This window comes from Uloborus diversus, chromosome 7, assembly GCF_026930045.1.
Source record: "Uloborus diversus isolate 005 chromosome 7, Udiv.v.3.1, whole genome shotgun sequence".
NCBI classification, from domain to species: Eukaryota; Metazoa; Arthropoda; class Arachnida; order Araneae; family Uloboridae; genus Uloborus; species Uloborus diversus.
The window spans coordinates 52,258,615-52,274,351 of NC_072737.1; the positions used below are offsets into that span (position 1 = coordinate 52,258,615).

General features: G+C 32.5%; 1 protein-coding gene across 1 annotated transcript in view; it reads right to left on the bottom strand.

Annotated features, from left to right (window-relative positions):
- LOC129225590 (uncharacterized) overlaps window positions 1–15,737 on the bottom strand; it is a 32,859-nt gene that overhangs the window by 16,903 nt on the left and 219 nt on the right. The window lies entirely within an intron of this gene.

The window sequence follows — 15,737 nt, forward strand, 5'->3', positions numbered from 1 at the left end:
CGACGGTGATGCTGCAGAGGGTGCTGGCGGGAAAATAAAATCAGCGTAACGCCATAACAGTCAAATAAAAACAATAAGCAATCGTGATTTCTCAAAAAAAAAAAAAAAAAAAAAAAATCCAGCATTCAGTCCCTGGCCTTCATTTGAATTTTGATAGTCTTGAATTCAAGTTATGCTTTTCGCAATCAAACGAATTCCAATAGGACCCTTCTCTTTGGATTTCTTGTTTCTACAAACGGAATGGAAATGGAGAAGAAAAACGCACCATTGATTTTCTAGATTAGGTAATACGTGGCATATCCATAAAAAAAGAAATGGTGATTAGGATGTCGTAATAAAAATAAAGATTTTATGGCCGATATCCACCAATACACTTATTATAAAGATTATTTACAACGTATACCATTAAGGTATTTTTAATTTTTTATCAATCTTTAATGATGGGAGTTAGTAATCTTGAAATTTTTGTATTTAGATGAAGTTATACTATTTAAGTTCATCTTTAGGGGGGGGGGGAGGTGTTTTTATTCTAAAAAAACGTGATTTCAAACGAAAATTAATAAAAGAAACGCCAAATTTAGCCAGATTACAGCAAATTGGGATGTTTCCGAAAGTTTAAAAGTACTTTTTTCTGAAAGAGCATGCTTAAAAACATAGGTTTTAACCATTCTTTAAATAATTTTACGAAGTTTAGTATTAAAATTTTTTTTTTTAAATCGGTGCGCAGATTCAATTTCATTTTTTATACTTCTGCTCATGATGTCACAAGTGATGAAATGCCATTCACTGATGCCATCAGCGCAGAGCGTAATATTTTGGCATTAGATACAGATAAAAATATTACAGCGCAATAATACAAATGAATTGCATGTTTGCTTCAGAAAAGCCTACATTCGTAATTCTCATTATGATTGCTAATAATTACCTTTTTTCAACAATGTGTAAATATTCAGCTCGCCGAAGGAGTAGCGTGCCAAAGTACATCACTTGTGACGTCATAAAGGCCACGCCTTATTTCCAAAATCGGACATAATAAAATAAATAAAAAAATACTATTGGGAAAATAAGTTTTTTTTCGGGCTCCATTTTTTTTTTGCTTATTCTATCATTTTCAGTGACTAAAATTTTTTCTTTTGACTGATCGAAACAACCCCATCAAGCACACCACGTAAACATACGAGTAATTACTATTTACAAAATTTGAAACAATACGTTAGATCCACGAATTCATAACATAAGTATAGAAGAGATTCGTGATGACCATAATTTTAGTTATATTAAGCACTAAGAAATATCAGTGTGACGGTTACAATATATTTTAAATCTTGCTCACTGTATTTTTAATTTTCCATACTTAAAACATATTTCGGCGGCCTATGAATTTTTCTCCATTTAGCTGTGATCTTCATGATTACATTTTTATTAAAAGATTAGAGATGTAATTATATCGGGGCGACTACTGTGAAACTATCATGTTTATTTATCCATTCATTTTTTAAAATTAAATTGAAATTTATCATTGGTTCTACTATGCACGAAATATGTACTTATTCTTCGTTAAAACATGATTCAAACGCAGGGCCGTATGCAAGGGGAAGATTTATAGGGTTCAAACCCCCTCCGAAATTTTGCATCCAAAGAAATGCTTTCCATTATTTATTTATTTAATTTTTTTTTTTATTTTTTAGTGACAAAAATAATATTGTTATTATTATTTCAATTTTATTTGTAAAATGAAATTAGTAGGACTGAAAATTTGTGCAAGCTCATTGTGTGTTTATGTAGTAACAATATGGCGTATTGTAAGAAAATCCCCTTCTTCCATTTAGATAATCTATTGTAACAAAAATCTATAGAATACACATTGAAATCAAATTTTACAGACCATATAAATGTTTCAAAGAATGTATTTGGTAAAACCCCCTCCAATACATAAGTCTGGTTACGGCCCTGGTCAAATGTGCAATTCGGAAGCCTTTTGTTTGGTAAATTATATTGCAGATACTTGTATGTTCCTCAATTTTATTCAAAGATTGCTTTTCGTCTTTCCTTTTTCATCAACTGTTATTTCATTTCAGTTTTTTTTCAACTACGAAAGTTTTCTTTCTTTTTTTTCATCGCTAAAATGAAACTGGCGGCCAGTGGCGGATTGATTAAAGAAATCGGCCCTGGCATAAAGGGTTGTCGCGGCCCCATAGCTTCTATAGATACTAATTTTTACAAAAATGATTGGGAAGCGATATCATTTAAATATGAGGAAATTACTCAAAAAAATTAAATACTTTCTTTTAAACAAAATTTAACAGATGGGATTCTTTTTCTGTGTTTTAATGGTGAACAATTCATACAAGACAAGCTAAACCTTTGTTTGAAAAAAAAAAAAAGGTGATTGTAATAATTTTTTAAAGTATTTTTAAGTACCTGGTGCTGTATTGATTATTTCCGTAATGATATCTTCTAACATTATTTTAGTTAGAATAGGGAGGCGAGGGGTGTGTGTGACCCCTTAATTTTGTCAAACACATTTATCAATACAGAGAGAGATAGGGAGTAGATTGATTTTATTACATATAGGAGTCATTAAATGTTAGCATTATAAACCTAATTGTAAGTTTAACATTGAGTCATAAATATGGGGTCCTGGGGTCTCTCCCCCGGAAAAATTTTTCAAATTGTAGTCCTAAAAACGCAATTTAAGATGATCTCTGGTGATGTTAGGGAGAGCGGAGGTTCGAGGGTCCTCCTCCGGCAATTTTTCGGCAGTGAAATTCTGAACTTGCATTTATATATTATCTTCAACTCTGTTAGGACGATGGGGTCCGGGAAAATTTCAAAATATTAGCTGTGAAAAAATGGTTTTAAAAGATTTTGTGTCATGCTAAGGAAAGGAGAGATTCGAGCAACATACACCAAGATTTTTTTTGAAATTGAAATCTTAAAAAGGTAATTGCAAGCTCTTTTTTTGATAAAAACTAGGACATCGACAGTTACTCAAATCTTTTTTAATCGGTGCGCAGATTCAATTTCATTTTTTATACTTCTGCTCATGATGTCACAAGTGATGAAATGCCATTCACTGATGCCATCAGCGCAGAGCGTAATATTTTGGCATTAGATACAGATAAAAATATTACAGCGCAATAATACAAATGAATTGCATGTTTGCTTCAGAAAAGCCTACATTCGTAATTCTCATTATGATTGCTAATAATTACCTTTTTTCAACAATGTGTAAATATTCAGCTCGCCGAAGGAGTAGCGTGCCAAAGTACATCACTTGTGACGTCATAAAGGCCACGCCTTATTTCCAAAATCGGACATAATAAAATAAATAAAAAAATACTATTGGGAAAATAAGTTTTTTTTTTTCGGGCTCCATTTTTTTTTTTTTTTTTTTTGCTTATTCTATCATTTTCAGTGACTAAAATTTTTTCTTTTGACTGATCGAAACAACCCCATCAAGCACACCACGTAAACATACGAGTAATTACTATTTACAAAATTTGAAACAATACGTTAGATCCACGAATTCATAACATAAGTATAGAAGAAATTCGTGATGACCATAATTTTAGTTATATTAAGCACTAAGAAATATCAGTGTGACGGTTACAATATATTTTAAATCTTGCTCACTGTATTTTTAATTTTCCATACTTAAAACATATTTCGGCGGCCTATGAATTTTTCACCATTTAGCTGTGATCTTCATGATTACATTTTTATTAAAAGATTAGAGATGTAATTATATCGGGGCGACTACTGTGAAACTATCATGTTTATTTATCCATTCATTTTTTAAAATTAAATTGAAACTTATCATTGGTTCTACTATGCACGAAATATGTACTTATTCTTCGTTAAAACATGATTCAAACGCAGGGCCGTATGCAAGGGGAAGATTTATAGGGTTCAAACCCCCTCCGAAATTTTGCATCCAAAGAAATGCTTTCCATTATTTATTTATTTAATTTTTTTTTTTATTTTTTAGTGACAAAAATAATATTGTTATTATTATTTCAATTTTATTTGTAAAATGAAATTAGTAGGACTGAAAATTTGTACAAGCTCATTGTGTGTTTATGTAGTAACAATATGGCGTTTTGTAAGAAAATACCCTTCTTCCATTTAGATATTCTATTGTAACAAAAATCTATGGAATACACATTGAAATCAAATTTTACAGACCATATAAATGTTTCAAAGAATGTATTTGGTAAAACCCCCTCCAATACATAAGTCTGGTTACGGCCCTGGTCAAACGTGCAATTCGGCGGCCTTTTGTTTGGTAAATTATATTGCAGATACTTGTATATTCCTAAATTTTATTCAAAAAGATTGCATTAAAAAAGAAAAAAAAAATCCAGAAAAGTAACTTTTGGTCTTTTCTTTTTCATCAACTGTTATTTTATTTCAGTTTTTTTTTCAACTACGAAAGTTTTCTTTCTTTCTTTTTTTTCATCGCTAAAATGAAATTGGCGGCTGCATTTCTGCAAAACTGGGGAGGAGAGTGCAGCCCTCTCCTACCATGGCGACGCACAGTGGGGCGAAAACGCCAAAAAGCACTTAAAAGTGTTTTTAATCCTCTATCGCTATTTTGTTTACACAGGCATGTTATAATGGATTTTTCTCGATTTGCTTGTGCTCAGGGTCCAAAGTTCGCAGGTTTACGCAGCTAATTCTTTTTCAGGGTCTTTCTACAGACCATTTATGACTAATTAATATTAATTTCTAAGAGGACATGAGAGGACATTTTTTTGTAGATTGTTTTGAAAAAAATAACTTTGAATTCCGAAGTTTTGGGTGCTGATCAAAACCGATTATTGGTTTGAGAATTCGATTACTCATTTTTTTTGTCCCATTACTATCGTTGGACACACGAGAAATTAAATATTCTCACCTTTAATAGGAAAAAAAAATTATAGACTGCTTAAAAGTAATTTTTGTAAATTCCCGCACTCTTGGTTCTTCAACTTTCTAAAGGCTCCCTTCAGCTTTGTAATGGACGAAGGGCTCTAAAATTCCAGTTCTGATTGCCTAAGAGATAAGCCTGTGCAAATTTATTAATCCTCAATTGGTTTACTATAGGTAAAAAAACCCATTCATAAGCGCTTTTTGGCGTTTTCGCCCCACTGTGCGACGGTCCTAACCCCTAAGGAAGGGGTAGCAAATACTTATGAAAAGCAACATATGTGACAAGAGAAAGGGTAAGGTGAAGTGCGACACTTTATGACAGAGGAGGGGGTGGGGTCAAATTTGTTGAAACAAAGTGACAAATATTATTAGTGATGTGCCGTATCGTTAAAAAAGTAGATCCGCGGATACGGATACGGATCCGGATCATTAGTCTCAAGATCTGCGGATACGGATACGGATCTCAAAACATTTTTGCCCAATTCAACTATCCAAGTATAAAATTTATTACGGAAGGTATTCTCGTCACTATAATAACACTGTTTATTCAAAGAATGTCATCTACGGCGAAAATATAATAAAGACTATGATTTACTCTTTGAAGAAATCTCCGTTAAAATTGATGGAGAGTTGGAAGGAACGGGCAGCGCAGCATCAATGCTTAGATAGAATGTGAAAAATTATTTCTAGCTTGCTTGTACATGTAGGATACAGGAGCAAGAATGTAAAGCTGCTACTGGATAGGCTAGAAATAAATTTTCGCATTTTATTTCAGTATAAATGCAGCGCTGACCCATTCCACCCAAATTACTCCGACCGACGGAATAACACAGCCGGGAACACCTTTACAAACAGTAAATAGAGACTTGTCTCACTTTTTTTGAAGGATGCCGGGAAAAAACAAAATGCAGAAAAACAGAAACCCCAAATGAATGACAAAAACTAATATTAAACTAAAAGTTAAAAAAAAACATGTCTCAGAGGGCTGTTGGCTTCTAAAATGATACCTTATAATTTAAATAGGGAATAAAACCTAATTTAAACGAAATTTGAAAGTCTTTTATTCAAATATTTCAAAATTTTTAAAATAGAAAAGATCCGTTTAAGATCCGTCAAAAAAGTAACGGATACGGATACAGATCTTTATTTTTCCTTGGATATCCGAGGATACGGATATCCAGAACATCACTAAATATTATGGGCAACCCCAAGTTAAAATATCGTAGTTCATATTTGAGATAACGTTTCAGTTCTTAAACATTGCAATAGATGGCAGCACTATTCGTAGAAAAGTTTTTTTTTTTTTTTGTAAATCTGCTGATTCTAACATTTTCGATACGATTTTATTCAAAGCTTGAATTTCATATTTTATTTCGCGTATTTTACTAGACAGCTTTCTGCTGAGCAATAAACAAAACACTAATATGAATTGTGACCAGCAAAAATATTAACTTATAGGCCAGGGCAGTAGCGTCTCCCTTCATTTTAGTCGAAAACATGAATTGTTTTATACTTGCAAAAAGTATTTTTTATTGTTATTATCACCTTGTTTTAACACAGTTTTTTTTTTTCCCCCAGTATTTTTCCTCACAAAATTTTTTGTTGAAACATTTGTTTTCAGGTAAAAGAAATAAAAAAATTCATAAGGTTCATGTCAGACGAAATTTTAGCCACAGATCATTATTTAAAATAGTTAGGGAATGATAATTCGCTCTAGAATAATTGTTAAAACTATTTCTCATTTTGCAACATAATTATGCTGAAACTTTTTAAAGAATACTTAAAAAATGCTTGTATAAAATCGTAGAAAATGCTACTTTTCCTCTAGTTTTATTAGTGTCCTTTTTTTCTCCAAAACTAAAATATAACGCTATGTCATGCAGTTTACTCAACAAGAATTAGTGTACCTTTTCAGATGAGTGTGATTCTGAGGTATTTCCAAAAAAAATTTTTTTTGTTAGGATAACTAATTAAAAAAAATAATAATAACGGGGGAGCGGGGAGAGAAAATACAAGAATGTAGGAACTCAAATTGCATTTGATTCTTTTCACAATCGCGAATCATATGAATGGGTAGTTTTGGGCCCTTCAAAAGCTTTAGGAGTTGGGGGGGGGGGGAATAGGCAGTTGTGCTAAGAATGTTTCTTAGAAACAATTTCTGGGAGCAAGAATAATTTTCAGAATGTTGTTCAAAAAATTTAAGCATTTAAACGATTCATCTATGATGAATAAAAAATATTGTTCGTATCAATCGATGGATTCTCGCAATTCAGAAAAGTTGAGAAAACAATAAAATGATACAACTCAGATGATACAGCAACTTTTATTTTTAAATATATCTCACCAACGGATAATCTTAAGAAAAATAAAATTGAATAATAAGAAATATTCTACTCTCCTTAAGAATTATCTTTTTTTTAAATTAATTTTTTATTATTTATTTATTTATTTATTTTTGTGACGTAATTAGTTTTTTTTTCTGTGACGACTGTTTGAAGAAAAAAGGAAGTTACTTTCCCCGAAGAACTAGATCCGAAATCAATGAAGTTTTACAACTTGTGCCACCATTTTCGGATTTTGCATGAAAGCAATTCTTGACATATGAACTAGATAGTATCAGTTCCTAGCTTTTGTCTCTGCTTCCGCTACCAGACGATAAAATCTGTGACACAAGGAAAAATGATGTCTCCTTTTGATGATCCTTTTGTTCTAATGACCTTTGACAGGGACTGGGTTCGTTTTCTATTCTGTACGTGCCGTTCTTGGGGGAAATGATCCGAAAACACAGAATCAGAGAAAAGAATAATCTGCTGAATGCCCGAAATGTGACTGCTCTTTAGAAGGCGATGAAGGATTATTATTAGCTATATATAGAGTGAGTGGTAAACAATGTCTATAAGAAAATGTAAAGAAAAAAAATCTTGTAACAGGAGCAATTGAATGGACAGAAACTGCAACAGAAACGAAAAGTGCGCCCCAAGCAAATAAAAGTGTAATCACATCCTGCAACATTCAGGACTGGTTATAAACAAGTAATATGAAATAGAAAAATAAATAAAGTCAATTCCTACCTAAAATTAATTCAATTTAATTAATGAATTAATATATTTGAAAAAAGTGTATTAACATCAAATGTCATCCACTACAAGTTTTTAAAAAATGTATTTGAACTTGAGTGGATGAATGAAAACTATTTATTTACAACTAGTGGTACCCGCACGGCTTTGCCCGTAATAAAAAATTAAAAGCTTTTTAGTTCGCCTGTATATTTACAAATAAAGTATGGTGAACTTTCTCGCCAATTGGCTTGTGCCCATGTTACGGTTCCACGTTATGATGATTTCGTAATTTACTCGTTCATCTTATGAGAATTTTGTTCTTAAAATTGGAACAGAAAAAGAACCACATCGAATTTTAGAGAAATCGCTTCAAAGTGCACACCCCCATGCTACAAACTAACTTTGTGCTGAATTTCATGAAACGATCTAGACGACATGCGCGTCACAGAGATCCTGACAGACAGAGAGAGAGAGAGAGAGATCCAGACAGAGAAACTTTCAGCTTTGTTATTAGTAAAGATTGAAAATTTGAACAAGATATGTAAATATAAATAGGAAAAGTGTTAACTAAAAGTAGGAATTGAAAAATGTTTAATCTTTGCAATCTGGTGATTAGAGCTGCTGAGTCGGAGTCCGACTGCTTTCGAGTTAAAGGAGTCGTAGTCGAGGTCGAGAACTTTAAAATTCAAGAGTCAAGAGTCGGAATTAGTCATTTGCCCTCAGAGTCAACTCTGCCAGTGATGCTGAATCTTAGTTGAACTGATCAGAGTCAGGAGTCGAAGGCTTTTAAATTCAAGATTTCTAGTCTGTCGTTTCTCCTCGAAGTCCAGTTTTGCCAATGCTGAGCAGTCGGAGACTCTGCAGCGCCGCCCCCATCAAGAGTCCCCCTAAAGAAAAAAAAAAAAAAAAACCACTCCTCAAAATACCCCCTAAAAATTTCAATGGTGCAGTCTGTGGCATGACTCCCCCCAGTGGGCATTACTGGGATCGATCGATGTACAATTTAGTTTTCAACTTCTGACTTTATATGGGGAAAAAAGGAAAATAAAAAATGCTTGAAAGAAACAAAAAGGAAAGAAAGAATGCGTTCCTAACGAACTAAAGTTTTTGCACTGAAGGAAAACAATGGGGTCGTTTCCAAAATTTAAAAAGTATTTTTTTTTCTGAAAGTGCATGCTTAGAAACATAGGATCTGACCACTTTTTAAATAATTTGTTTAATATTAAAAAAAAAAATACTTATAAATCGGTGCGCTTTTGTATTTTACGCTTCCGCCGATGACATCACAAATGATGAAATGCCATTCAATGTTGCCATTCACAGAGCAAAATATTCAATTCTCATCTTTACTCACGTGTATTGGCAACGATATGGTTGATAGCAAGCGTAGAGCGCAATTTTAATTCGCTTCTTGATTTTCAAAACGTGGAAACGCGGAAGAATGATGCGCCAAATAGCATCATTTGTGACGTCATCAAGATCACGTCTTGTTTGAAAAATTGGACATTTCAAAAAATTAATTAAAAAATAACTGCTGGAAAAATGAAAGTATTTTCTGGGTCAATGTTATTTATTATTTTTTTGCTTATTCTATCAATTTCAGTGACTAAAAGTACTACTTTTGACTGAAGGAAACAACCCCATTATGAAATATTATTATTTCTTTATTTATTTTGAAAGTTGTTTTTCTTTTTTCGAAATTATGTTCTACAGTTGATTATTCCACGTTTTTAAAAATTATAGTTTTGCCTAAATTTCGCACCATATCGTTTCATATTAATATTCAATACCGCACGAAAGAGCGCTAATAAATCAGAAGATTTTTAAAAGTTAGATCATAATGCATATTATCTCTGCAGTAAAAATGTGCCCAGTAGTAATATTGAATGATGCGTAGTCAAAAAATTGCAATGTATAAAAAAATCGTTGAGTAGTTTAAAATAGTGCATGTTTCTATCTTGTATAAACTTCAACAAAACACCCGAAAAAAACCTAAAATAAATAATGTTCGAAGAGATATTTTGTTTGCAAAATGTAAATAAATGAATAAGTATAAAAATATAAATAATAAAGAAAGAAATGAATAAATAAATAAAATCATTAATGAGTAGTACAAAACAGCACCTTTTTGAGATTGTTTAAGCTTGAACAAAACGCTTATAAATAACATTTGAGGGGGGGGGGGAGAATCAATAAAATGGAAAAAAGTTTTTGTCTACAGAGACACACATTCACACACACACACACACACACACACAAAGTCACAGCAATACAACAACATCAACTGGCAGCAAAAAGCGATGAATCACGTGTTTCGCTATCTACCAAGCAGAAAGACATTAGATTGAGAAATGTACTCTAGATCTAGTTACGGTAAAGCCAAATCAATAAGCAATCTTGATTGCTGAAAAAAAGGGAGGGGGGAAACCTTTTGGCACAAAAGTACATGAAATGGACTGAAGCTGTAATTAACAGAAAGGCAAAGGATAACTCATGCAGAGATGAAAGTGTGATCACACCGCAATATTGTAATTTAAGTCCATACATACGTTTAAACCGTAATATTGACTCCAATAAACCATTCGACATTGTGATTCGTCTTTGAAAGATGAATGCACTGGAATAAAAACAAAAATCTAAAAGTAAACACTGCAAATAAAAATGTGCGCAAAATTATTTCTGATATAAATTGAACCTATTGAATTTCAAAATTCTTACAAGTATTTCACGTCTAGTTTTAGGGAAAAAACGGGGCAGATGCAGCAATAATTTTTAGAGGGGGTCATGAAAATTTAAAAAAGGCACCCCTCCCCCATAAAATGTGTCATAACAAAGTTTTCATGACTTGATTTTAAATGTTTTTTAGGATCCCTTAAAGCTAATAATTAATCTACTTTTAAGTACAAAAATATTACCGCAAATAAAAACGATCGCGAATTTTTTTGATATAAATTCAACCTACTGAATTTCAAAATTCTTACAAATATTTCCCGTCTAGTTTTAGGGGGGAAAAACAGAGGCGGATGCAGAAATAATTTTTGGAGAAGACTTCGAATTAAAAAAACAAAATGCATCCCCTTCCCCAATACAATGTTTCATAACTAAGTTTTCATGACTTTAATTTAAATGTTTTTTAGGATACCTTCAAGGCAATGATTAATCTACTTTTATCTGCACAAATATTATACACTAACATACTTCGAATGTTGACGTTAAATATCTTTAACATTTCAAGCCAATTAAATACTAAACATTATATAATTTCACAGAGATGCTATAAAATGAGCGGTTTTAATTTGGAACATTGTCATAATGATTATAACACGAGGGCAAGGTTATTCAATAAACCCATACCTCATTTGTGTTTTTATAAATTAAATTGTATTTTAATTATAAAATATTATGTAAGTAAGAAATTCATAGCTTCAGAACATAAAAGTTTTATTGAAGAATTCAGAAACTACTTTTCTGCAAATTTCAAATCAGTAGGTGATTTGTTCTAGCCATGATATAGTTTAGGATAACATTTTGTTTTGATGCCAATACATGACGTTTCCATTAATAATAGAATTTTGCCAAGAAAGTTCCATGTGATTTCTTTCCTTTTTGTTGCAACTATTTTAAGCTGAAAAAGAAATCTAATATTTCGCAAATAGAGCTTCTTGGCTCGAAGTGACTCTTCTAGGTACGTGTGTACAGTTTTTTTTTAAATGTTAATTATTGATTCCACCAAAGAAGAACTAATGGACGAATCACGATATTACGTTCCCTTGAATTCGAAACCAGTGAGTTAAATGTATTCATCCACTCTGCCCTTTGACTCTAGTGTTACTCCTTTAGCAAACAGAAAAACTTTTATTTAACATGCCTTATGTGTTCTGCGTGCGTTTTAAATAACTGTAAAAGGATTTCTTTATGTTATGAAAAATTCAACTGAATATCTATAAATGAAATAGTTAAATTAATTTTTCCCTTTGAGAATGTCCCGGGCCCCCTGCCTAAAATCCGCTGCTGGGAAAAAATGTTACAGAAGAGATGAAAGAAAATAGGGTCAGCTCGGTAAAGAGAAACTTAATTTCACAGTGTTTGAACTTTAGATTCTTCCCTCTCTTTTGAAAGAATTGAGACGAAAAAAATTGTGCATTGTGTTCGAGACGACTCTCTCTCTGAGGGTAACAGACTATGAAAAATTTGACTTGATGGCTTTTTGGTAGCAAATGAAATCGAGTTTACATTTACCCCAGAGTGTTTTTTTTACCCCAATCATAAGGGGGTAAATGGAAATACCCTATTTACTTCTCTATTAAGTTGACGAACGTAGACACACTCAATCTGTTGCCCGTGGGTCTCATGTGACCCGCTGAATCCTGCGAATGTAGTTTGAAATCATTTCAAAAGAAAAACCATACCTAAAATTAAATCATGCGCTGAATTTAAGTAAAATGCACAAAAAAAGTCATTTACATCAAAATTTAATCTTTTCAAAAACATTAGGAAGACGAAAAACTTAGTTGTTCCCATTTACCCCATGAGTGCGTTATTTATAGGGTAAATGAAAACACCTCAATTGCACATCAAAAACAGCCGAGAAGGTGAAATTCATAAATAAATGTTTTTAGTAAATCCTTCCACACGACAAGTAAAACAAGTTGAAATCAGTTATTTCGCAATCGCAGACTCTGCTGTGCAGGAAAATGCAAGCTCACTTAACTTTCAAAGGAAAACTTTTTCCAGTGTCTACCTTATACAATCATAAAGCTTGACCACGGAGAGATGACTTAAAAGAATCAGCTAGAAAACGCCAAGTAGTAAGAGGCGCGTTCTCGCTGATCCCCCTCCCACTACCAATCCTGATATATATAATAGCCAAAAATCACTGATCGAGTAACGTTCCTGACGTCCCCAACAATGAGATTCGCGCCATAGCATGATAATTTAATAATATTTTTTGGTAATGTTTGACATACAGCGAAAGGCTTTATTGTGACAAGGCTGAACTGGATCTGATAACTGAACTGTTTTACTAATAAGACAGGCATTTTTGGAAAATGAAGAAACGATAAAGTGTTCCGGCAATGAGCGCTATCCACTGCAGTTTAGGGTTCATCCACAGGAGTTAGGGTTAAAATTTCAACTATCAAGACGTTACTAAACAGGCAATGAAGTTTCCTTCAGTCAAAAGTACTACTTTTAATCATTAAAATGGATAAAATGAGCCAAAAAAAAAAAAAAAAAACATGGACTCAGAAAATACTTTTACTGTCCCAAAAGTTTTTTAATTAGTTTTTTTAAATGTCCGATTTTTCAAACAAGGCGTGGTCTTGATGACGTCACAAAGGATGCACTTTACCGCATCTTTCTACTATGTTTCCACGTTATGATAATCAAGAAGCGAATTGAATGTTGTGCTCTACGCTTGCTATCAACCATATCGTTGCCAATACACGTGAGTCAAGATTCGAATTAAATATTTTGCTCTGTGAATGGCAACACAGAATGGCATTTCATCATTTGTGATGTCACCGGCAGAAGCCGTAAACAATGAAAGCGCTCCGATTTAAGTATTTTTTTTTAAATATTAAATTTAAGCAAAGTATTTAAAAAATGTCAGATTCTATGTTTTTTAAGCATGCTCTTTCAGAAAAAAATACTTTTAAAATTTTGGAAACGACGCCATTGCTTCGTTTAAATATAGAAGCAATTTTCACCCGTCATACTTTGAGGGGTGGTTTTCTAGTTACAAAATAAAAACAAACAACTTATTACAAATAATACAAATGATGTTTCCGCTTCATGGTCATCCGCCATCTCTGTGCGGTCAAGCTTTAACACCAACACAATTGTTTGGAAATACGTGAGACTCCCAGAATCTCTTCTGCAAGTTACCTTGTCTCCATTCACCAATAATTTAGTTTCAAAAATTACCATAACTGGGGTAATAGAATTTGTTTCCATGTTTCGCCATCTTTTAACAAGCATTTCTAGTTTCTTATTCTTATCCTACAAAAATCCTACCTTTGCGTAATTCCTTTTATAGAGCTGTGTAAAATTCTATCAACGCTGCTCGTATATTTGCTGCAAAAGCAGTGATTAAATGGTAAATAAATAAACACTTACAGTTTTCAATGAAATTGCTATAAAAAATGCTATTTGGGGCAGTCTACAAGTTGAATACCACTGAATTTTATGTTATTTTCTTTCTTTCCCATAAAAGTGATAGTAAAAAGGAGCGATTCGCCAGAAAAAAAAAAAAAAAAAAAACAATAAGATGAGACTAAACGTGTAAATGATATGAAAGATTGCATCAAATAATTTGAAGATTCCCCCCCCCTTGAAATGCAAAAAAAATATAAATAAAATACTGTAAAAGAACTTATTTTGAAAGCACGCCCGCAATCGCAAAAATTTCAACCTCTCAAAACATTTTTTCGCGGCTGATTTTTCAACTTTTGGTTTAGTTCATATAAAATTCGCAAACTTTTTAGCTTGCGAAACAACCGATATCTACATTTTTACAATAATTACGGCTCACGAAAATAATAATTAATAAATAAATGAAGTTGGAAATGGTGGCAAACAATTTTTTTTATGCAATGGCAATATTTGAAGCGTAACGCTAAGTTTTTAAATAGAATTAAGCGCAAAAATATATTGAAACCAAATGTTTTTTGATGTTTCAGTACATATGAGTTTTTCCTGTTAACAGAATTCTCAAACATTATTAAGCAACCAGCGCATACACAATTTATATTCGCCCTAATAAATGCACCCCCCCAAAATCCATCTGTCGCAAATGTGAACCCACTGTAGGCAACTCGTTCGCATCCAATTAAATATTAAAGTCTGCTACTACGTTTACCAAACTGGAATAAAGGTATAAGCATGATTTTCATTTGCTGTTAGTACTGTAAAACTTGCTAAAAGCTGATTTGACAAAAATATTAATTCAGAATTAAAGTATGCAGGATGTTTAAATACGAAGCAGGTGTACTAACTGATAGCAAATTCGCATTCAGTGGTTGTCGAAACTAGGTGATAGCATTTTATGGTGTTCAGAAACCATGACATTTTATAGGGAGTTAGTCACTCTAGTAAACTTTTTAAATAAATAAATTGTTTCTTTCCTGTTGCAACTTCCACAAAGTGACGAACTTAATTGTACTTCTTTAGCAATTTAACGATTTTGCTTTTGCTTCAACCTGTTATATATATATATATATATATATATATATATATATATATTGCATACACTAGTATTGTGTTTTACCTATTTTGCGGATTATCCGCAAAATTAGCTTTTCCGCTGCTACCGCGCCACCCTATTCCGCGGATAATCGATTCAATGTACTAATCAATTCACTGTACTTTCTAATTAAATAAAATTTCGAAATGGTAGTTTAATAACAGTTAAATCAAATCTCCGCATTTTCCGAAATCGTGAAAAAACATTTGTTGATTTTTTCTGGAAGTAGTATGAAAAAAAGTTAATTGTGTGTAGATACCTTGTTACCTAGTTGAAGCAGTCACCCCAGGATATTATTGTCAGTGCGTTCAACGCGAGCATTCAGTAGAATGTCTAGTCATACATGTGGAACACCAGTCAGAATTTTATAAAATGAGTGTTTCATTTACTGATCGCAACATAGGTACAACGACAGAGCTCCAAAATTAAAATTTACTAACCCATTTTGATTTCATTCTTGAATTAGTAAATCAGAAGTTTTTTTTTGTGCTTCTTTGCAATTGAGGGTGGGGGGGGGGGGG